General features: G+C 36.7%; 1 protein-coding gene across 22 annotated transcripts in view; it reads right to left on the minus strand.

The window, feature by feature from the left end:
- Positions 1 to 26,440, minus strand: part of NRXN1 (neurexin 1) — a 1,050,610-nt gene that overhangs the window by 138,863 nt on the left and 885,307 nt on the right. The window lies entirely within an intron of this gene.

Raw genomic sequence — 26,440 nt, forward strand, 5'->3', positions numbered from 1 at the left:
GGAATCACAGGTGGTCATGTTTCAGATGTTACTTTAATGTTATTGACACTGTATTCATCCATATTCCAGTTTTACTCCTATTCACATACATATCTTCTCTAATTCAATGTTGTATCTTAACTTATTGCTACAGCAAGATGAGGTGGCCCAACTCAAGGTTCATTTCAGCGCATACTTAACTTACAAATCTATAAACAGAATCCGAATACTGAATTAGTGACTGATACTTCAGATAACATCCAAGCTCCTTATGTGAAGCAGTAGGCCATTCTGCATAGTTAAACAATATCTGGAATTGAAATCACCAGACTGTCTATAGAAGGGTTTAGTGGTACTCTGGGAAAGAAACTAGAAGTATAGCGCATATCTAAGTTGCTAAGAAATGTTCTCTCTTATGTACTCTCTGCTGATTTACCTTAAAAAAAGAGTAACTCATTACACACAAAATGAGGAGGAAAGACACTGTGGCATAGCAAGCTAATCCTCCACCTGTAAGCATGGACATCATATGTGGGTGCCAGTTCAAGTCTTGGCTGCTCCACTTCTGTCTGATCTAGCTTCCTACTTATAGACTGGGGAACGATGGAGGATGACCCAAGACTTTGGGCCCCTGCATCCCTGTTGGAGGCCAGGAAGAAGCTCCTGGCTTCTGGCTTGAGGCCAGCTCAGCTCCAGCCCTTGTGGCCATTTAGGGAATGAACCAGCAGATCAGAGATATATTTCTCTGTCTCACCTTAATCCTCTGTAAAAATCTTCCTTTCAAATAAAAAATAAATATTTTTAAAAACAGAAGTCCTTATTTACATCAAAACCTTATATAAATATTTTTATCAGATTAATTAGAAATAAAAATCTTGCACATTTTGGGTTTCATTGTCTTTTTGGGATGAGCAGCAATTTACAATCTCTATGTTAAGTCCTTTCGTTTAAATATATACTGACTTTTTAATTGGAAAGTCAGATTTACATAAAGAAGGAGAGACAGAAAGATCCTCCATTTGCTGGATTATTCTCTAAATGACTAAAATAGCTGCACATAAGTTGATCCAAAGCCAGGACCCAGGAGCCTTCTCTGGATCTCCAACCAGGGTGTAGGGTCCCAAGGCCTTGGGCCATCCTCTCCCACTTTCCAGGTCATAGGAAGGGAGGCGGATGGAAAGTGGAACAGCTGGGACATGAACCAACACACATTCATCCTGGCAACACCACAAGGTGGAAGATGAGCCAGTAGAGCTATTTTGCTACTCCCCTTACCACCAAGTCTTTATATGCTGTTTGTTTTCTATGTCAGGAGGCTGGAGTATCATATCAAAAGCCCAGGAACAAGAAATAAAAAGCAATGTCAACAAACAGAAAACAAAACAACAACAAAAAAGGCATACATTAAAAAATTAAAGGTCACATCGCTATGCATATTAAAAAGTTATTCTGTGTTTAGCTGTGTAGCATTTAAGGAAGAATAAGTTAACAGTTCAAAAAAAAAAAAAAAACCAGATTGGGCTTCTGATCAACAGCACTATATAGTGAGAAAAACAAATATGAAATCTAAGTGAAGCCCCATGTTACCTCACAAATGGAATTTCGCCATTTTGCCAGAAAGCAAAACTTGTGATCACTTTCTAAATCATGTCATTAACACCTTTGCTTATTTATCTTAGTAAAGAGATGCCTTGTCCTTATATAACACATCTTCTAGGTTGGGTTTTTTTTTTTTTTCATTTTTGGAAATCCGAGAATGATGTGGTACAGCCGAAATGTCTACAACTGGTACTGATCTTTTAACTGATTCTTCTAAACACCAAGGCTGGTCTATAGAAGGAGCAATAAATGAGTGCTTCATGTTCAGTCCATTACAGCCCATAAACGCTACTGGAAAATTTCCTTGTCTCCATTAAAAAAAAAAGTCAATTTACCATGGCATTTTAATTACATTTACCATGCATTTCAAATTACCTCTTCCACTTATAATTGAAATGCAGATCTTTTTAAATTCAATTAGAAAGGTGGAGTTTGTCAAATGTACACAAATTAAGATAAAATGTTTGGAAAGTGGAAAAGGTAGGCTGGGAAAAAGCTTTCGGGTCATTGCTGGCCCTCTTTGGTTTTGTAAAATATAAAGCTTTAATTTATTACCTTTGATTTTTCCTTCTGTAGACAAACCAGGCATCATGCACTTCAAATTCTAAATTAACTTTCTCCTGAAAAGAATGTATCTTCCCTGCCAGAGATTGTGTTTTAGATGTACGTATTTCTGTAGTCAGATTCATAGTGAAAGCAGGACTTGGGATAAGAAGTATATTGCGCTCTAATTCACGAATTCAGACCATACCTTTACTATTGATTAGTATGTAACATTAAATAAGAAGCATACTGCTCTTGAACTTCGGTTTTCACATTTACAAGGTATTGAGTTACTTCTAGTAATACTAGATGTAACTCTCTGTGTAGTGCCAGCCACATAGAGAGAACTAAACCAGTGGTCATGACATTACGGCTATGTCATTGCTTATCAAGTATCCTTGGCCTCATATAAAATATATGGATAGTTCACCAAAAAAAAAAAAAATGTTTCATGGGAAGGAAATTAACCAACTTGTGAAGAAGAGAGAAAAATCTATCTATTTTTCTTTCTGAGGATGAATAAATGCCAATGAAGCAAGCTTTATTCTCTGTGTATATCCTGAACCCCATAGGTGCTTCATCAAACTCACTGCATTTCACCCCAGGGAATGTCAATCTAATTTTGAGAGGTTTATGCAAGGCTAACCCTCGGAATGGAACCTATGAAACAGCTGAAATGAGGTCATTAACTGGAAGAGCCCACACAAAAAGAAAAAGCCAAGGACATATGCCCCTGGGGAAAGCAGGGACTCAGGGGAGCACCATCTGTTCTGTGCCAACAGACTGTGATAAAAGCTGCTTCCAGAATACGTTCGATGGCAGAGAGGTCTCAAGCAAGCATTTTAATCTGTACACGAATGTTTGAAGAAGATCCACTTCAAACAGAATTCCTTAAATTTTTCCCCAACCACGGAGCGGTACCAAAGATGGGCCACAGAAATTGCCAACAGGAGCCGACTCTGGGGAGTCTACAGCCAGGCAATTGGTCCTGCTATTCGTAAAATGATGTTAGGGGGCGGTAGGACTTCTTAGGTTCTCTCCTATTCCAAATGACCTGGGAGCTCGGGCTTCAGATAGAGTAGTTGTAAATAAAAGCATCAGGCCATTTTGTTAAGAGTGTCTGTAGGTTGGCAGGAGGGAATTAATTTCACAACGATTTAAAAACTAAAACATCATATACATCTCTAGCCAGACAAATAGTTTTACTTGGCAGTGAAATCTTTGACTTGCCATGCTCCTTTCCTCCCATTATTGTTTTTCTCGTGTTTTTTAAAACTATGTCATTGTGCTTTGACAATTTTATGAAGGCTTTCATTTGTCATCTGCAGAGACCTTTATAATTAAACCATTATATTTTCCTGATATGTTTGATGTTGTAAGTGCCTCTGCTTTCTTCCTTCTGCTCTTCAGACACACACACCTCTCACTACCTAGACATCTTTCTTGGTTCTTCCTACCCACCCACCAAAGACTGTCATGGCTTTGACAGTCATTTCAAGAGGAGAAAGGCATGCATAGCTTAGAGTTCAGAATATTTCTGTTTTATAAAAAGTTAGCTAGGATGGTTAACAGTCATTATGCTGGAAAAGAAAAAAAAAAGGGTTTTCTCTTCTCCATTCAAAATCATTAGCACTGAAGAAGAAAGAGCAGAAAACTTCAAGAGGATGTTTGAGTACTTGTAGTTAATACCTGCTCTCCCCAAGCATCTGTTGTCCAAAATTTACCCAGCTAAGCCTTTCCTTGGATTTCTTAAACACCTGTGCTTAACGGAATGGTACTATGGGGACTATTTCTGGTCCAGGAGAGATCCTCAAGAGAGTGCTTATCCAATCAACTTCTGGCTAAAGCAGCAGGGGGCCCATTGTACCTCCCAGCCTGGATGGAGATCACCAGCTTAGGATGCAGCATTCTAAAGCGCAGTTGCTGCATGGGAGAAAGAGTTCATTGCTGTGAGCTTCGCCACTGCTCTCATTATTCCCTTTCAACTTTAAACGCCACGTGATTTCTAATGGCTTCCTAACTGCAAAACAAAAATGAAGAGAAGAGCGAAACTACAAATAAAGCCAAATTTTAATTGATGTGCGTTTAGTAAGGACATCTGAACTTAAATCTACTCACATGTTCTCTTACAATACAGCACAGTATAGCTGTGTCGGACTCATGGATAAGACTAAACTAATTTCACCAGCTCTGGCCTAATTAATATTTCCTATCACAATTTTCCTAAATTATTTTAAATACAAGTAGCTTTGTTATGACTTTGGCGTTCTCTACATAAGAGCTCTTAAAACACTTAGGAAATTATCTGGATTGAATTATGCTCCTTCCTCCCCCCCCCAAAAAAATTTACATGGTGAAGACTGAGCATCCTCATACTGGGAATGTAACTGCAATTGAAGGAATTAAGTTGAAAAGAGTGTCTCAATGTGGACCTTAATTCAATCTGATTGCTGCTCTCATAAGAGGAAGAGCTTGGGACACATCAAGAGACATAAGTATTACACACACAGAAGAAACACCACATAAAAAAACAGTGAGAAAATGTCTAGAAAACAAGACTTAGAAGAAAGCAAACCCACAAACACATTAGACGTTCCAACCTCCGGACTGTGAGATGGTAAATTTTTGTTACTTAAACCACAAGTCTGTGGTATTTTGTTTTGGCAGTCTTAGCATAGTAATATTGCTAATTTACCTATGGACATTTGTATTAAGATATTTTTGACAGTTTAAAATAATGTAGAAATGAGAACAGATGGATTTGCAAAATATCCATATCATATCCATTTAAATTTAAAATGTATTTTTTTTATCTTGCTGTAGAGTTGAACTGTAGATTCTGAACTGAAATTCTGGTGGTTAACACAACTATAAGACAAACCCTATAAATTTGTATTTTTGTATTTCTTATAAATCAAAGATAGTCATGAAATTGCAGCTTGAGCTACAGTTGCAGTTAGGTGTACAAAATAACTTTTACGAAGGCAGTTACTAAGCCTCTACATCACTAAATGAAATTCCTTAAATTGGAAAGAATTATATGTTACCACCATGTAATTTACTCCATGATTTGTGATTTCTTCTGCTTCGATTAATGCAGATAACTAAAATACTATAAAAAAAATTTCATGTTAGTGTTAGGTTTCTAAATTAATGACTAAGTCTTGGTACAAACAAAATAACACATCACACAACCAATCTCCATTTATGGCGATGAAAAATAAGGTGAAATTCTATTATGGAAATGGATGCCTTATACAATGCAGTAAACACTGTGACATAACAACTGGTTGATTTTGCCAATTTCCAAAATTTTAAACTGATTTTAAGTTCTGCATTCACACAACTTAAGTTCTCAAATTAGAATGTCTTTACTCAAACTGATTTAACGTGTCTGTTGTGTTGTCCTCTTTGGTATTGATCATTAGGAATATTGCCAGGTCCAGGCTCCATTCGGTCAAGAAATATCTCATGAAGCTGCCCTGAAGAAGGAGAGACAGCCTTTACTGAGCGGCCCAGGGACAGTGAAGCCTCAGCAGGGAGACAGCCATCCCGGCTGGTGCTAAAATAGAAGTACCTGTGCTTCATGTGGAAGGAACGGTCTCATGATCGCTCCTTACTTCCCAAGAAACTGGACTGCAGTGCTAAACTTTAAAATCCATCTTGGCCTACTTTTTACTTGAAGTGATACTTGGGAGATGATAGTGGGCAATCCCATCCTTGTCACTTGGTTTCTGATGGTTATGGACCCTCCCTACTTAGAGAGAACCTAACTTTCAGTCTCAGCATCCGTGTCCATCCAGCTCCTCTTGCTGGGTCGCAGTCTAACTAACTCACAAAGCTACCGTCACATGACTTCTGAGGTTTTGCTGCATTCACAAGGGGAAATAAGAACACCACTGTGGCTACCTATTTTCATGAGAAAAAAAAAAAAGAAAAATTTGGAAGAAATGCAAGATAGAATCAGTATAAGTCTGGATTATGAACAAAGCACTGAGAGCATCATGTCAGGCTGATTAAAAAAAACCAGAACAGAAACTGAATATGTTAAAGCAGATTAGAAAAATGGAGTGGATGAAATAAGAGACTGGGACACTGTTGCCTCAGTAAATCACTAAAAGTCTTTCTTTAAGACCTGATATAGGTGTGCAGTTCTGATTACAGTACCTTGGTGGACAAAGCCACAGTCTCAGTTCTCACGTGATAGTGAGATGATAGTGTACTGGAGCCAACACATGACTTTATATCACTCTCTGGTCACAGTGCAGGAAATAGGCTACAGGAACCCGAATGAATGTTACAAGCTAAGCAGCAACAATAATCCAGCTTTAGAGTTTGCATGCAAGCTCTTACCCATTCATGGATGTATTATGAGTTTTCTATTTCAAGCAAAAAGAGACACAAAAATAAGGTGTATTTGCATGTCATAATAACGAAGAACTTAATGGATCTTATTCCCAAAGTGGTTTATGTACTTTTGTTTTTGCTTTTTTTTTCATTTCTCATTTTTCTTCAGCTGGCAATTTAGGACTCTAGAAAGACTTGTGACTTGGAAAAGATGAAGAACAGGTGAGATCTGAGCTCTACCCCACACCATGTGTGAAGATCTGTAGAGGGATCGGCACGGAGCAGCACCCTGCTAATCCTCAGCATACGTCAGCCTGCAGAGCCAGCATTCCATATGGGCACTGGTTTGTGTCCTGGATGTTCCACTTCGCATCCAACTCTCTGCTAATGACTTGCAAAAGCAGTGGAGATGGCCTAAGGCACTGGGACACTGAACCAGCGTAGGAGACCTGGAGGCAGCGCCTGGCTTCAGATTGGCTCAGCTCTGTATGCTGCAACCATTTGGGGAATGAACCAGTGGATGGAAGATCTTTCTGTCTCTCTATGTAAATCTGCCTTTCAAATAAAAACAAATAAATCTTCTAAAAAGAACTATGCATAAACTTCAGAAGAGTTTTTACAACAAAATAATCTTATTCTTAGTTTTAAAAATTATTTGTGCAAAAGGCCGAAACACACATACAGTGGCCATGTGGCATGCTGGCACCACAGGCAGAGGCTTAGCGTTTCAGATCAGCTCAGCTCTGGCCATTGCGGTCATTTGTGGAGTGAATCAGCAGATGGAAGGCCTTCTCTCTCTCCATCTCTCTAAAATCTGCCTTTCAAAAATTTAAACAAATCTTTAAAATAAATATTTAGAGAAAGAGACTGTAAAGTCTATTCAATTTTATACAAGTTAGAAAATTTTAGGTTCAAATTCCCATATTATACTAGGGGACATGTCAACAAATGTTTTTATGATTTCTGTCTATAATATGGGGGTAATCTGTGAGCATACCTGTAACAATGATGTAATGTGTCTTATGCACTTGAGATCATTTCACACAGTTTTCAATATGTTAGGGAAACTATTCTTTTTATAGCTCACATAGTATTACAGATCCTTGCATATAGAAATGTCTGCAGGTAGAATTTTGTTCAATTCCTATCTAGTGGAAGAATGTTTGATAACTTTGACAGACTGGTCACCTGACCACTTCGGATTAGAGAAGCATATGAAAGAAAACATAAGATCATGGCCAGTGGAAATGTGTTTTCTCATAATCTAAGCAACAAAGTGTAATTTCTCATATGTTATTTCCTTTTAAAAATCGATGCAAAACAATATAAAATAACTTCAGAATGAATTATGGACAAATAAAATGACCTTGTTTGATAGGTCTTGATTTGGTTGCATATTGAAAAATTCTGATTTCATCTTATCATATTTTTTAGCTTAATAAGTTAATACTTCTAATGTGGAAATCAATAGAAACAACAGTAATGTTTAAAATATGAAATGTCATATATAGTTTAATAAAACTAATCCTATGCTTTTTAATGTAAGTGTAAGAAATTGATAATGTTTAGAAAAATTAAAAATAAAAATATGATGATTTAAAAAATTATATTCATAGATTTGTCACAGAAATGATCAGGTAATGCATGGTGGGCACATACAACTACATTCAGGAGCTATGGAGCAGCAGGCAGTTGGACATGATGAACTTTTTCCTGAGAGTCTACCGCTGACAGGACCGTCAGCTCTACCCACTGCACAGGGTGCTGCTCCCCACCAGCCAACAAGGTATGCAGGCTGGGATGGATGGTCAAGACAGATTATGTCAGAAATAAGACTCATGTGCACTGTGGTACTCCAGTTCGTGGTGGCACCAAAGGCCAGCGTGTCCTGTAGGATGATAACCTACTCAAGTCCCCCTGAAGCCTTCAGTTTTCATTTACTGGGGAACGAGAGGTGCACCAGCCACCAGCACTTTGTGTACAGAATGTTTGCTGAGCTGGAAAACATTCCACATAGACATTATTCGTGGTTAGCCTTTGTCATTAATTCCATAAAGTTTCAGAAAAAATTTTGATATGCAAAGGATCACCAAATGAGTGCTAAAGCACAGGGAAATGTATGGGCTCATGGGTTCATGGTGTAAAATAGATTGTTTAAAAGAGGAAAAAAATAGACTCAGAACAATTAAAAATTTAAAAATAAGATTCTAAAATTTAAAATATCAGATCTATGAGAAGGGTCTTGATGCTTACTATTCATCTCTCTTTACACAAATTTAATTGCTCTTTTAGGTCACTTGGATGAATCACTTAAGACTTGAGGGACAGGAAAAAATATGATGAAAACAATCATATGAAAATAACTATCTTAACTATACATCAACTTGATTAAAATAACACAGGCTGGCAAGGAAAATATATTGTGTTTAGTTGATATCAAGAAAAGAAACCCAGTTGTGTAAAAGAACACACATTGTTGAAATAATAACACATACAGAAGATGAGGAAAACTCAGAGGAAAAAAAAAATTAGTGAGACCTAGTGACTGTATTAATGAGATGAAAATCCCAACACATGGGCTTTTAATCAGGAGAATTACGGCATCCACGAAACAAATCAGGAATTCAAGAGGGTAAGATTGCTTAGGGAGTTACAATTTAGTTACAGGTAGAATTTGGTTGCAAAACAAACTAAAATATTTGTACAAACCATACTCACTACCTGTTTGTTAAGATCTCATTAAAATATAGAAGCAGTGGGCATTCAGCCCAGTCGTGAAAATTATTATACCTGCATCAGAGTGTTGGGGTTTAATTCCTGGTCTAGTTCCCTGGGGAAGTAGTAGTGATGGCTCATGTAACTGGATGTCTGCCACCTAAGTGGGGAGCTACACTGAGTTCCTGGTTCCCAGTTTCAACTTAGTTCAGACCCCAGGTACTGTGGGCACTTGGATAGTTAATGAACAGATGGACAAGGATAGCTGGCTTGCTCTCGCTCTCTCTTCATAAAATAAATTAAAATTAAATGCTACCAGCACACAACTGGAATTAATTACCTCAGCTTAGTCCAGATGACCACAGATAATTTCACTTTTGTTTTATTCTGTGCAGAAATTGGGCTCAACTTTTTTGGAGGGTACAGAGGAACTCAATGTGGAAACTCAGATAATATCACTCTCTGTAGGATATCTTGAACCTCTCGGATGAAACATTCTCTTGCCATAGGATAAATGCTCCTAAGGAATCCAGGGCTTCCATGATTAGGTTTATTACAAAGGTGCCAAAAGTATCCCTGCACAGAGAACCAGACTCTTCTGTGTTACTTTGGAATGTATTTTCATTCTGTTCTTTGGTTCCTTCCTACCAGCTTTCCTGGAATGGACATTTCCTTCTAAGCCTATACAGGAAATTGTTATTTTTCTCTTATATAGAGAGCTACAAGCTTAGTATTTGTAAGCATCAAATCTGTTTCTTCCCCATTTTTCTTAAATGTTTTTCTGCTCTAATCTTTATACTTTGTGCTATGTAATCTGTGATGAGGTATTTTAAAGTTTGTGGAAAATAGAATTAATGGATAAGTTTACTGTAATGCAAAGCTCTTTCAAAACTCATGCACTTTTCTCTTATGCATTTTCATAATGCATTTTATGAAGCTTTTCCAAATGCATGGATTTTTTTATTAAAAATAATTTTCCACTTTTAAGGGTTACAGTGTGACATTTCAATACAAGTACACTAATCAAAAAGGGTCAGTTAACATTTTTTTCCTTCTTTGTCATTACAGTGATGTGGCCTTAGAGCCTTTTTGTTTTTTGCTAAGAAAACATAAAATTGGATTTTGTCAACTACAATTCTATATAGCTCATAAGCAGGGAGTTACACTGGAATTGAAACAGCTGGGACATGAACTGGTACTCCAATGGGATGCTGGTCCTGCAGGCCAGAGGATTAATCCTTTGAGTTACCACACCAGTCTGCATATCTTTTCTAATAGCTTTCTAAAGTATCATAAAGTGAATATTTGACAAAAAACGAAGTGAACCTATTAAACAGATTTAAGATATTGCAACGTGATTAAGTAAGAGGTTAGAATAAGATTTATGTTAAAAGATATCCAACTTAAAATAATATTTCTTGCAAAAGCAAAAATGAAGGAAGTCATTCATTCACCAGTCCTCTCCCTAATATTCATAACAAGGTAGGTCACTCTAGCAAGCCAGAATCCTATACTCTACCTGGATCTCCACCCTAGGTGGCAGAGGCGCAACCATTTGAGCTATCATCCATAATCTTCCCATGTGAATTAAAATGAAGTTACACTGGAAATAGAGAAGGCAGAACTGGAACTGGTACACCATACAGGATGCTGACAGTGCAAGTGGTGGCTTAACCTGCTCTACCTGCTTGCTGAACTTTTTAAAGCAAAAACAGACAAATGGGATTCTGAGATGCTAAGAAGCTTCCATACTGCAAAGGAAATACTCAACAAACTGAAGAATATTGGAGAAAATATCTGCAAAGCATGTAACTGATAGAGGATTAATATCCAGTGTCTACTGAGAGTTCAAGAAATTTAACAAAAACAAAACAAACTATGCAGTTAGAAATAAGCAAAAGAACATGAACAGGTAGTTTTCAAAGGATCAAATCACATGGCTAAAGGACACACGAGTAAAATGCTCAGCATTATTAGCCAGGGAAAAATGCAAGCAAAACCACAATGAGGTTTCATCTTACCCCGTTTAGAATGGCTATCATCCAAAAATCAAAGACAATAAATGCTGATGAGGATGTCGGGGCAAAGGCATCCTAATCCACTTTTGGTGGAAATATAATGCTGTACCACTATTATGGAAGACAATATGGAGATTCCTCGGATATCTGAATGATCTGGTGATCATTCATATAACCCTCCCATCCGGCTCCAGGGAATTTACCCTAGGCAAATAGACTCCTCACATGAAAGAGCTAACTGTGCACTCGTATTTGCTGTAGCTCAGTTCACAATAATTAAGACATAGAATCAAGCCAGATGTCCACCAAGTGATGACTAGATAAAGAAAATGGAGTGTACATACACTATGGAATAGTATTCAGCCATAGAAAGACTGAGACCCTGTCTTTTTCAACAAAATGGATGCAACTGAACACCATTATACTCAGGGAAATAAACCAGTTTCAAAAAGACAACTTTCATATATTTTCTTTATGAGGTAAACATTGAATGCAAAACAAATATTTAAGGAATGAAATGGACAAGTAGGGTTTTTTAAAAAAAACACAAGAGGGAAAAACAAAGATTTAAAATTTTATTAAAGTTACTTTTTTGAGTTCAGCTTGGAGGCTTTTTCTAATTAATATGTTCAGCTTCCCCAATATGACAGGAGTGCAACAATTTGATTCTTGCCTCTCTGGGTAAAAGATAAACAGTAGTCTCATTCCACCAGAGGCGTGGTGTTTTACAGGTAAAGAGAAAAATGTTCTAGCTTGCCTGGAGCAACACTTTACATAGCTGTAACTATGAATAGTGCTAATTTTCTCTCTTAGAATTGTGCTTGTTTAAGTGGTAATTTTTATGGTCTCCTAATTACTGGATATGACTGTAACAATTTGAAGAAGGTGTTGAAGGGCCGTACTATTGTATTAATATGGAAGAAAACAGTTGGGGGAAGTGGGAATGGGGATGGTGGAGGGGGAATCCCCGAGCCTATGGAACTATATCATGAAATACAAACATTTTTAAAAAGAATTTGAAGAATTAAACTCTATTATTGGTTATAAAGGAGGGCAAAGGGTCTACAGAGCTGGACATGCTTAGTGAGCAGGAAAAGACAGCCTTTAGGGGACATTAACAGTGCCTGCATGACCTGAGTACATGCTGAATTTTAGTCCCTACTCATCATTCTGACCAGAAACTGATAGAACACTCAACCTGTGTAACTCTACACACTGACCGTATCTATCAGCGGCACTGTCTCTACAATGTTCATTTACTAAGATCCAAAGTATTCGCCAACGCCAGCCCACGTGTCACTCCTTCCATGAGTTCATCTTGATTACACCCCACTTTTCTTCAGTTGTTTATAGAAAATAGTTTCTTGGCTGCTCATAGGACCTCAACTTTGTCCTTCAAACTCATGTTTCTGTGGTGTCCTGGCTGTGGGTTTGAGGATGGCACAGGAGGACACAGTGATTGCATGTCAGTATGAATAATTTTAACTTTTCATACAGGCTTATCTGATTCTGACAAGATGAACGGGCTTCCAGAAGCAAACCTGGTACTTGACTCTTATCACTGAGGGGTATAAGTGAATGTCTGAAAGTGTGAACAGCACATAACTGCAGATAAATGATGTTCCTTCCACAGATGCATACCTATGAGGGACTTTACCAGTTACACTCATTAGGAGATTGGCAAAACTAATAAGATTGAAAAAAAAAGAAAAATAAATTATAATAAAATTGCCAACATCACTACTTTTGAGCATGTGGGCCATTATTAATGCAAATTAGAGTCACCATAGTATTTTGTGCTACCATTTACTATCAGCAGATATGATAATTGAAACGACCACCAAGTGACAAATGAGTGGATAACATACACAACATGGATATATGGGCCAAAGTGATGGCTTGGGGTAAGAACAGAATTGAGCAGAATGGTGAGATTTCATCTCAATACTCAAAGTGGCAAGCAACTTAAATTTCAAAAATGGTTTACTTCTGGAATTTTCCATTTAGTTGTTGAACTGTGTTTGACCACAAATAGGTGAAATCTTGGAAAGCAAAACTGCGCATGGGGAAGATCACTGACTCACTAAATTGAGAAAATGTCTATTGCAGCTTTAAGATTGCAAAAAGCTAAAAATATTTTTGCCTGCTACTAGCTGCTGTGCAATCAATTACTCATAAACTTTAAACAAAATTATGAGGTAAGTACTGTTATTATTCCCATTTTACAGATCAAGAAACTAAGGAATAAAGCCAAAGGCCACACATCTAATTAGTGTGTCCATTAAGTCTTGAAGTCTGGAGCTTAAGCATTCTCTGCTAACCTTCACGTGTCATAGTTTTAATCTTGCATTAAGTCTAAGGCGTGTCAAAGTTTAGTTATTTCATGTGTGGTCTCTTTTTTTTTTTTTTTTTTTGCTGTTAGAATGACTCTGTAATTGAGTTTATTCTGATGATATTTACATAGTTGATCAAGGTAGGAAGGATCCAGGGTTCGGGAATGTGGGTGAGACCACAGTTTCCAATTTTTTCTTCTTCTTCCTATACCTGGGGGAGGGAGATAAGGCGAGAAGCCATACCCAGCCTCTCAAATGCCCCAGTACCCAGGGCTGGGGAAAGGCCGCCTGATATCAACCCTGTCTATTTCGCTGATCCAAGCATGAGGAAACCCTTCCAGTGTCTCTATTTTGTACAGGACATATAGAGCTTAAAAATAGAGGAGTGATCAGGGTTTACACGCATTCCTGCCTTGAAAGAGTAAACAAGCAAAAGTGAAGGAAATAATTATGAGCAGATCCCAAATCCAAGAGACTTGTGAGTGATCCTCAGAGATCTCAATAGAAAATGCCATGCTCACTGCTGTACAGATCTGAGCACAAGGTAGGCCCACATGTGGCACAAATTTGTGGGAATCAAGCATAGAATTTTCTAAACTGCATCTAAGAGGAAAGAAGAGGCAAATAGAATAGGCAGCTCGTAAAATACTTTCTGAACTTACCTCAGTAAGCTTTGTGGTACAGGAGGCTAACAAGTAATCTAAGCTTTCCATGTTTATTCAGTCTTGCAAAAGAGATATGGTAGGCTTCCTTAGACAGATTTTGAATGTTCATGCACTAACTCATGTGAAAGAGTTATCACAGTGTCCAACACGCACTGTCTAACATAAAATGCTGATAGTAGAACCTATAATTGACAGGAATTTAAAAGGGCCCTGGGAATATCTGGTACAGCAGGAGAACCCTCTTACCTCTTCATCAGTCTCATTTACTGAATCAATATGATGGATTTAACCTTCTATTTGAACTCCACTTCCATAAAGCTCCAGCTTCCACTAATTATCCCTGGCTCTACTTTCTACTGTGATTTTTTGACCATTCTGGCCTCCTTCCAACAAAACAAACATTCACATTTAAAAAAAAAAGCTTATTTTTGTTTGTTTCTGCTGCACTCAATAAACTGCAGCCTCATCCAAGTTTTCTGCCAAGCTAAGCAATAAAAATAATAAATTGTAGGACTGAAAGCTCTACTTGGACTTATAAAATGTTCTTGCAAAGGTGACCCTGAAAAATTATTATAGTATATTATCAATTAGTTGACACTACTTAGAAAAATGAAGTTAAATTTTCCTTTAGTCGGTGTGGCTTTTTATCTCATAAATCCAGCTAAAATAATTCTTAGGAAATACATATGGTAATATCTAGACAGACTGATGTTAGCTGTATTCTCTTTTAGATTCTCAATGGACATTTAAAATATTCAGACCACCAAGTATAGATAATATGTCCAAGATGAAAAACTACTTCAATAATATGTAACATGGGAAAGCCAATTTCAACTTTCCAAGGTGCAGGGAATTCAGTTGTTTGTTTAATGTAAACAAATTCATAATGCTGAAAAACAAAACTGCTTTTAAAATGTTTAAGATCTAAGTCTGTCTTTGGGAAATATACTACACATGAGGCTAAAAATGGCACAAAATATTCATCATTATAATTTACATTTTTTACGTGACCCATTTAAAGGTTTCATGCTTTCATATTGACTATGTCATCCTGTCTTAATCAAGACCCAGTTAGAATATTAGATTAAGTTACATTTTAGCATTGTTCCAGAAATTAGTTTATGATCCTTACTAATAAATGTACTTATTTTGATAATCATATGAATATTCCAACATCTGTATTTTTTCCCACAAACACATTTGACTTAAAAATTCCACAATTTTTATGATTAATTATTGTTTTTAAAGATAGTGTTTCAGAGAACAGAATACAATACGTTTTTAGGTTAAAAAAAAAACAAAACATTTTAAGCCTTTTATTTTGGAAAAAAATAAGGAAAAATTACTAAAGAAAATTGATGAGAGCTCCACACGACATTCACACAGCTTCCGTTATTGGGTAAGGTAAGCAATCACTAAGCAATTCTCAAAACCTAGTTTACTACAATAACTCCTAGGCAATTTTCAAAACCCAAATGATTAACAAAAGCACTGACTTTGATTTTACTAATTTTTTGCTAACGTCCTTTAACTATTCTAGGATTTAATTCAGACACCATATAGCTTTAAATTGGCCTGTCTGCAAAGTCCCTCCAGACATGTCTGTGTCCTTCATGTAGGTAATACTTATAGACAGTTACTGGGTAAAATAGCCCCCAATTTGTGTTTGTTATGATCAAATTCTTGTTGAGCTTACCCAGATTTCCAAGTAAGTAAGGGACCTCTCTTAGTACATCATGTCTTGACACACATAAAGTTAACATTTATTCGTACAGGTAATATTTAACTCAATCATTTAGGGAAGGTGGACTGCTGAGTTTTTCTGCACAAACTATTTCTTGTTGAAACAGATTCATTTAGACTACAAAATTACCTACTAAAACTTGTACCCACTCAGTGTAATATCTATCGGTGAATCTTGACTTTTTACTTTTATTGCTTTGGACTGATAATGCTGCTTTTCTATTTCCTTCATCCTTCTGTGTTTATTAATTATAAATCTGTACTTCTCTGTATTTTATTTTTTATGGACATATCTAGCTACCCAATATTTATTTGAAAGACAGAGATACAGAGATAGCTTAGGGAGAGAGGGAAGGAGAAGACTTCCTAAGCCATCATGACTGTCTGGTCTGGCCCAAGCCAGAGGCAGCTACTAGGAAGCCCATCTGTGTTTCCCACATGGTGAGAAAGGCCCAAGGACTTGGGACATCTTCCACTGCTTTCCCAGATGTATCAGCATGGAGCTGGATCAGAAGTGGAACAGCCAGAATATGATGTCAGAATTGCAGGCAGCACCTTAACACATTGCACCACAATTCTGGACCCCAATCACTTATTTTTATTAGCAATGGGTTCATTCCTGATAATCCAATGCTACTTCTGCTTAGTTGATCGAACTGGTACAATTCTACCCACTAGGAGTTCATTCAGATAAGTTTCTGTGCTGTTTTTTTATACTTCTCTACTAAACATGAACAAAGTATGGCTTAAAGTTCAAATGTAGCCTTCTCTATACAGACACTGCAGAATATTCATTTGCCCACTATCTCTTGCTGTTGTTAAACTATGATAGCATACTTAAGTATTTATTACAGCTCATGTGGTCCACAAAATAAAAGATGAAAAATATTATCTGGCCATTTATAATGGATATTCATTTTGAAATATTGTTCTTAAAAATCATGAACTGTGATACTGGAGTCTGCAGAGTTCACCTGATACCAAAACAGAGGACAGAGGAGAAACTGATCAACTACCCTAGCCAAGTGTTGGCAGTGAATATCTGGGCAAACAGAGACTCTAAGGTGGACTATGTCAAGCAGTGTATTCTAGAGAGATTTCATCGTGCTTGGAATGGCGAGATGGGTAGTAACTCAGAACTGTTGAATTATCAAAACCTCCTGAGCAGGACCCGCAGAGCATGCCCCATATCGGGGACCTGGAAAGGTTGGGAGGCTGGGTGTGGCTTCTCCCCTTATTGCCCTACTTCCCCTAGATACAGGGAGGAAAAAAGGAGACTCTGGAAATGGTGAGCTCACCCACCTTCCTGTAGCCCTTGACCCTTATCACCCTAATCAACTATGTAAAAATCATAAAAAATAAAAGCAATTTTAAAAAATCATGAAATGTGGACAGTCACCAAAGTACATCTATTGGTCATATTTGAGGTTGTTTATAATTTAGGACCATGAATATTTTTCTATATACATATTTTCCAAAATTAACTTACTTAACCTTAAAAATTGGAGGAGTTTTTTTTTTTTTAATACCAAGACAGAAAGTGATTTCCAGTATTCTCCCAAACTGGATCATACCTAAACACTGAAACATAAACAGGAAGAAAGTGATGGTGAAGTAAAAGGTAAAAATTATATAACAAAATTATTTAGCGAGTTCTAAAGTTTCTTGTATATTTGAAAGAACTTCACTAAGTGGTTCTCAAAATCATGAAAAATTAGTTTCTGAAAATACTAGATTAACAATCATTTCTTGAGCACTGCTCTTTCATCACCACACTTTACAATGCTCAGAATCACCACTGACAGATCCACTCCAATGGTACTGCCTACAACACACTTGTAAGAAGCTTTTTGTGCAGTGCACTAATGCTGTACTAATATTAAGCATAGTATCAGTGCTCAAATATACATGTTACAAGGATAATGGCATTCTTAAAATAATGATTCAGAGAGCAAGTTTCCTAAATTAGAAGTAGCAAAGATGGACTTATCCTATTAAAGAAAAAAGAATTTGAGCTAATAAGACTACATCCAGAAGGCTATGTCAGTGGTTTGAAAGATCATTATTAGAAGGTTAATAAAGAGTAGCTGCATTTCACTGGAAGCACATGTCATTTGGAAAAGAATGGTTTCTCTCTTGTATGTTCATTAAATATAATTTACCTTTTTTCTCTACTATCTCAGCACTCTCAAATATCACCCAGAGAATTTCTGAGACTTAGGAAAAAGGACCTATGCATACTGTGCTCAAATCTCTAGAGTAATACGCATCATTTGGTGTGTAAGTGCAGGTAATCATGTTTTCTAAACAGTATTTATTTTATTTCATCACACTACTACAGTGCTACATATTCAAAGAAGGTAAAGAAAGACTGACCCATGCTAATATCTCCAAGTAAAGAAAGGTAGGAAGTTCTTGTATTCTACATAAGGCCTTTTCCTAATTTTTCAGATTATTTCTGCTTTTCAACCATAAGCACTTACTAATACATTTTTTTTTCTGAGATAAAGAATGTACAGGACCTAAAAAACAAAAAGCAATAGCCTGCTAGAGTGAAACTGAGTTTTCGGAATTGTTTTTTGGCTGATGAATACTATGCCCTGTGAGAATCCCATACACAGGTTTTTTGGGGAGTAGAATACTGATAGGAGGCAGATATACTAATAGAAGACAGATATTTTAGTTTCCAGGGTAAGAGAATTAATGGAAATCACCCCCAATAGGCTTCACTGGTGAGTTTCTAAATCATGATCTTGGAAAACACTCTTATAAATAGATCATCAATAATGAAACAAATGGCAACTTACAGCTAAATTCCAAGACTTTGCTTTATGGGATGGCCCAGTTGAGCCTTGTTATTTTAATATTCTTTACTGTTCTCGCATTATGAAGCATGACCTCTTAGAAAATATATGTATGCATTGACACTATGATACCAGATTTTCTAATTCACCTATACCTACAATGCCATGATACACTTAAACAGCAACGTGCAAACTTGGAAGAGCTATGAAAGGACTATGCTACCGTGATAATATGAAGAAAATGGTGGGAGGGGGAAATGAGATGGGAGCAAAGGGAGAGATAAAGAGGAATTCCTAAACTTAGACCGAAGTGTCATGGAAAATAATAACAATTAAAGTACAAAAATTTAAACATATATAAGCATTAATAATTAAAGCCTAGAACTTCATCAGAAGAATTTCCACTTTGTCAGAAAATCAGAAACAAATAATATAGTTGCCTTTTCTATAGGTATACTTTAAATGGAACATGAAGTCTCTTCTATTGAGATAGAATTTTTCTCCCAAATAATTCTCAAGTATTCTAATAGTCTAATTTTAATGGGCCATAGTTATCTACTTAATTTTACAACATTTCTCAAATGAAGTTAAAAGGACCAGTGTCTAACAAATATTGTCAGGTGAAGAACTTGATGAAGGGACTGACTCTGCGATTCTGTGGGTTAAACTAGCATTTGCAACACCAGCATCTCATGTGGATGTGCCAATTTGAGTCCTGTTTTGTTTGTTTGTTTCCAGTCCAATTTCCTTCTACTATTCCAGGGAAGGCAGCAGAACATAACCGAAGCCCTTGAGCCCCTGAGGCCCATATGGGAAACCAGAATAAACTTCTTGGCTCTTGGCTTCAGCTTGGCTAAGTCCTGGCTGTTGCAACCATTTGGAAAATAACGTAGAAGATGAAAGATTTCTCACTAACCCCTTCTTTGTCTTTGTCTCACCAACTATCTTTCAAGTAAATACCTAAATAATTCTTTTTAAAATGAATTTAGAAAAAAACTACATTCTCACAAGAAAATTATTCTTGAATCCATGTTACTACTAAATATTTACAAAATAGTTTTAATAGTGGTAGTGGGATGGGTTATCATAAGAAACAGTTGACCCAGACTAAAACTCAGTAAGGAAAAATGTACCAAGACAAGTTGGAGCACACACCTGGTGAACTCTCTTCACCTGGATTTGCGTCAGACAGTACAACAAAGTGTGTACAGCTGGTGGACAAGTATCTCCTGATGTAGTTTTAGTCCTGACTTTAACTAGTAATCTTTAGTGAAATGATCCTGAGTAAATCAGCTGTCCTCACCAAGTCTCCCTTTGCTATTTGATAAGTTGAAGAGCTGGAAAATGTAAACTTGGAAGTTCCTCCCCTCTTTGACTATAAGTAAGGGAGATCTAAAGGACGTTACCACGGTCAAGCCTAGGTTACACACACACTCAAAACATAAAGTCTGGAATCAACCAACCCATCAGTAACAACGCAGGAAACTCAGACTGGCTTAAACATGCAATCAGTGAGATGCTGATAAAGTGAAATTAGGGGCAGACTACATGGGTGTGCTGGATGATATCACATCTGGCTTCAGCCCTTGATCCGGCATCTGCCGAGGGAAACAGTCAATGGGAGTGATCCTGCCTGTCTGCTTTTCAGTTTCTCTGTCTCTCAAATGAATTAGAACATAATAATTTGATCAATTAATCTAAGGACAATATGTAGAAGTTAAAGGGCAGTAATCAACATGGTTTCTAGAAATCTGAAATAGTTTACTAACTTTCTTTGATTAAGATGACCAAAGTTAATACTTATAAAATTATAGGCAATTTAGGGGGAGACAGGGAATCTCAGATTCTATCGAATTGTATCATAAAATCAAAATTAAAAATTAAAATTAAAAAAAAAAGAAAAATGAACTTAAAGGGTGAAAAAAAAGAGGAGCTGGCACTGAGAAATAGTAGGTTCATCTTCTAATTGCTGCACTGGCATCCCATATGTGTGCTGGTTACTGTCCCAGCAGCTCCCTTTTTGATTCAATTTTCTGCTGATGGCCCAGGAAACCAGCTCTGCGCCCATGTGGGAGACCCAGAAGTGCATAGCTCCTCGCTTCAGATCAATTAGCTCTAGCTGTTATGGCCATTTAGGGAATGAACTAGCACAATGAAGAGCTTTCTCTGTCTCTCCTTTTCTCTGTGTAGTTCTGCCTTTCGAATAAAAATAAAATAAACGTATTTGAAATATTGAGAGCTAATATTTGTAAAATCTTCCGGCCAAATCTCATGGTCATACTAGAGTTTTATTGCCTGCATGGAATCTTCTCTGACTTTTCCTCCCTTTAAATTGTTTCATCTCCTAAGGATTCAGTGTCGTATCATTCTAGAATATGTTCTCCCTTCCTTAGACTATAAGGCAATTAAACTCTGTACTACTAACTTTGACAGTTAACTCATATTACTTTAAAATTAAAAGTGGTCTGAATCTTTTTCATTTCCCAATCAGACTAATTGTTCAGCAGGCAAAAACCATGTTTGACTTTTCCAATCATTCCTACAGCAGACTTTCATTTCGTTGGTTTCTAATGCCAACTGGTGACATTCCGCAGCACTGAACTATTCAATCATTAATGGTGAAGAGAGAAAAAGACAAGAGGTGAGAAAGAAAAGGGAAAAGGGGCCTATTCCTCCCTTTACTCAGGATCCATGTACTTTCCATCCATAGTCTTTAATTTCTCATTTTGTACTTAAATGCTTTATCTCTTTTTTTTAAAGATTTATTTATTTTTATTTTTATTGGAAAGGCGGATATACAGAGAGGAGGAGAGACACAGAGGAAGATCTTCCTACCGATGATTCAATCCCCAAGTGAGCACAACGGCTGATGCTATGCCGATCCAAAGCAGGGAACCTGGAGCCTCTTCTGGGTCTCCCACGCGGGTGCAGGGTCCCAAAGCCTTTGGGCTGTCCTGGACTGCTTTCCCAGGCCACAAGCAGGAAGCTTGATGGGAAGTGGGGCTGCCGGGATTAGAACCGGCGCCCAGATGGGATCCTGACGCGTTCAAGGTGAGGACTTTAGCGGCTAGGCCACTGTGCTAGGCCCTAATGCTTTTTCTCTAAATGGACTGCTTAAAAGCTTCTTAAATTCATTCTCTGCCTTTTTCTTGCTGAAAATCCTACCAAACGAACACTACCTACAAAGATCCAAGCCAATATCACTACTTTCTTCAAAATCTTATCGTATCAATCATTCCAAAATATTCTTTTTCTTTGGACTCTATTTTCCAATTTTTGATACACTGTGTTCTTAGCAGAGTATTATATAATGCCTACATGTTCCCAGGTGATATATTTTTAAGTAGAATATTTTACTTATCTGTATAAGCAGACTCTAAGCCTGGCATGCTCCTTTTATGTAACACTCATCTTTTAAATTAATTGTTCACCAGATGTTAACAGGAATAAAACAACTATTTAACCTCAGGAAGATAAAAGCCATCTTTGGCATGCTGTAGTTTGGAAGTGAGTTCCAAGGTTATTCTTAAAGGTAACTGTTATTTACCTGGAGCAACCTAGAGTCCGGTAAGCAAGATGATGCTAGGTTTTGTGGATTAATCTTACTAGGGGAGGCGGAGGAGGTCTATTTTGTTGAGAATGAAAATTTTGCTATGTAACTGTAATTAGGGACAAATCGGAAATTAATGATGCGTTGTGTTTTACAGCTTTAACTGGTTAGACAAAGAAATGGGTTTTTCAACTTTGAATGGGTTGCGAAATATAATTCCTGTACCTTTGCTCTGTGCTCAGAAAAATAATGAAAACCAGGACTTCTATTCATAAAATTCAATATTTATTTTGAACTGTGAATTGGTAGTTAATATGAATATTTTCTATACCCTAAAAGCATAAAACCTACCTCTGCTAATAAGTTTTCTCTATGAATGCCTTCCAGACAATTATAGGATAATACGATTGGTCAATGCATTAGATGCTTTTCATTAAAGGTATAGTGTCGCCACCAGATGAATTGCTTCATATAAAAGCACTTACCACAAAACCCCATTATGGAAGGTTAAGTGCTATAGTTAATTGCTAATTTCAACCCTTATTACCTGTATTTTGCAGTGCAGGCACTTTAAAAAGAACCAAATATAATCTGTTGGTTCCTGCTTCTCTGATTATAGGAGTTGGTGGTAAATGCATTAGTCCAGCTGTTTTTCTAATGAATAATAACCAACGTATTAAAACAAAAATAGCCACAGCACACACTGATATAAGAGACATACACCGCACCTGGTTATTGAATGCATATTTTAAAAATAATTTTGCTCTAAAAACTTCAATATTGATAACATATACACTTTACAATTTGTATTCAAACTTTGTGGCATGGTATAAAGTTGCAGATAAATTTCCAAGCAAAAAAATATTCTCGGGCCCGGCGCGATAGCACAGTGGTTAAGGTCCTCGCCTTGCATGCCTGGGATCCCATATGGGCGCCGGTTCTAATCCCGGCAGTCCCACTTCCCATCCAGCTCCCTGCCTGTGGCCCGGGAAAACAGTCAAGGACTGCCCAAAGCTTTGGGACCCTGCACCCGCATGGGAGACCCGGAAGAGGCTCCTGGCTTCAGATTGGCTCAGTTCCAGCCATTGCGGCTGCCTGGGGAGTGAATCATTGGTAGGAATATCTTCCTCTCTGTCTCTCCTCTCTGTATATCCACCTTTGCAATAAAAATAAAATAAATCTTTAAAAGAAATATTCTCTTGGCTTAGTCCCTAGTCACACTGGTAAACATACAGAATATATTATTCACACTGGTAACATGCAGAATAGATGATTAATAAAATTTCTCATGACACTTACATATTGACCATTAACTTGTTACATGTATATTTTGGAATGCCTCACATGTTCTCTGATTTTTTTCTCAAGATGGACTGTTTTTTTTTTTTTTTCCTATGAAGCATTCCTTAGAATAAATGCTGCTTGGCTCCCTCTTAATTTATTATGATTATTGAATCACTTATTGATGATTGGACTTCCGGAATGCTTGATACATATTAAAGGTTTGATTTAAATTATTTCTAAAGATTTTCCCCAGAATTATTCAGATACTGTCAGTTTCTTATATTTCTTACAGCTTTTAAAGATTTATTGGAAAAATAAATTTATGTCAAAAGAGGGAAAAAGAGTGAGAAGCACTTCAATTGAGTGGTTCTCTTGGAAACTGACTGGGTTAGGCCTAAATCAGTCTGAAACTCAACCTAGACCTCACAAGTGGGTGCTGGAGTCCCAAGTACTTGGGGCCAACTTCCACTCTTTCCCATCACATGGCAACAGGGCACTCTATCAGAAGTGTGGCAGTTGGCACTCAAACAGGTCACCCTGTGGGATGCTGGCACAACCAGCCCCTTCAGTTTTAAATATATTTTGCATTATGTTTCTTATTCTGAGCATCCATTTAATTGGAAAATATGACATCTGCACTAGATTACTAATCAGAAACTCCTAAAAATCTTTTTTTTTAAATAATTAATCAATACTACCCCAATATCAGTTAGCAGTATTCAAACTGGAAACGAGTTTCCTCCAAGAAGACAGGAGCTGTATCTTTGTAACAGGATATTCATTACATGTTATCTGGTTCATGTACAACTAGAATATTACTAATCACATTTAAATATCATAAGACTGTGAGACATAGAAATTTCAAAAAACATAAAATGTTAGCAAAACAACATTTGAAAACCTCATATTGATCATCTGTGCTTGAAAAATATTATAGTTTCCTCTCAGACATACACATATTAAAATAAATTGCAAGTATTGATTATTTTAACTTAGTTTAACCTAGACAGTCTGAAACTAATTATAACGCATTTTTATTTCATTATGCCCCATAGTTAACTTGTACTAAACTTCCTAAGTTTTCAGAAATGAGGTTGATCGCTGTTGATAATTGTGCAAAATTTAATAAGACAGTGTCAGAGAATTATTAAACAAACCTAGCCTCCAAGACCTAGCCACTGCTCTATCAATACAAGAGGACTCATTTTACATGCCTACAGTTCACTATGCACAGATGACAGCACCCCCTGACAGAGGCCTGGATCCCCCACACACCCCTTATTCCCTTCCAGCATCAGTTACGCTTCAGAACTGGCTAATGCAGATTTCAGGAAATATACCAGTTTATTTTTCTATAATCCCACTGCAATTGTAGTTTTGTTCCCAGCATATTTACACTAACATTTCAGTGAATGCAGTGACTAGTAAAACATTGTGTATATATTTAAGTTACTTTACTACCAGATCTTCAATCTCTTCATCTTATGATAGACAGTCACAGGTGGTAACAGACTAGCTATTTTTACACAATTGCAATGTATAATTATAAAATTCTCAAAACAGCAATTCACCAAATATTTATTGTCTACCCTTTGCCAGTATTACAAAAGGCACTGAACACATTAATGCGCTTGTGTGTTGCTGCTGAATTTTGCCATTCTGCATTTTTTTCCAATTATATTTTATCCAGCAAGAATTTCCAGGGCACCAGGCATACAGAATAACTTGGCACCAGGGCTTGAAATGAGGAAAAATATAAATCAGAAACCAGAGGATTTAGACATTTCATTCCTCGATGGATACTTTGTTAATAAAATAGTCATTTCAACCAATTCTACCTGATCAGAAATAATCACAGTACTGGACTTTAGATAAATAATAGTTGTCATTTTTGTTGATCAAAATTAAATTTTCTTTTATACATTTACTTTGTATTGAAGGCTAACTTGTAGACGTTTGGAAAAAAAACATTGCTACATCTAAACAGAAAATAGAAAGAAGGCTGACATGTTTAGTAACCTGTATCATACTAAAATCTAGATAATAATTGCAGTAAAACATCTTTATGTCCATATCAAGGATTCTACTTTACAATAACTCATGTTGTTAATAGTGAATACAGGTGACTGCAGGCAACACTGGTTTGTATTTCTAAACCACCACATTCATTTCTATAGCATAGCATTGACAAAGCTCCCGAGCAATGAATACGGTCATTCCTCTATTATCAAAATAGTTGACGTTCACTTTATAGACTTAAAAAAAAAAAACAAAACACACCCGCATCCAACACTCATCAAGAGACTCCTTAGTCCTATGCAGGTGAAAATAAAATTTCCATACGCCTTCTCATTACTGCTAACTTACCCTGCCGTTCCCCATTCCTCCACTTGTGAGCCTTTCCAGTGCTTCCACCATGCCTGCTTACTCTTAATATTTTTCACTCTTCAGATAAAGTGTAGTAGTAAAACTTCCCTTAGTTTTAAGTTTTAATTTTGTGTTACTTTTGACAAAGCCTTTCCTCCATTCAAAGGCAAGGAGTTAATATAACAATCTTAGACATAGTATGACTTTTTTATTTGTGCATTTTTCTGGTTTCAAGGATGTCCTAAATTTTGTAAATGACGTGCACCTTCAAGTTTGCCTGCAAAATGCTATACATATATATATATGTATATATATATATACACATATATATATAATAGCATATAATATTTATATATATGTATATATATATTAACCAGAACAGTTTAGGACATCATTACATTCAAATGACTCTACAGTCCAATAAACACTTGATGAATTCTCAGAAATCCACATTTTGGTGAAACGAACACAAAACAGTTTTGTTGTCTGAATT

This window comes from Ochotona curzoniae, unplaced genomic scaffold, assembly GCF_017591425.1.
Source record: "Ochotona curzoniae isolate NIBS_2020 unplaced genomic scaffold, NIBS_Ocur_1.0 contig_883, whole genome shotgun sequence".
NCBI lineage: Eukaryota > Metazoa > Chordata > Mammalia > Lagomorpha > Ochotonidae > Ochotona > Ochotona curzoniae.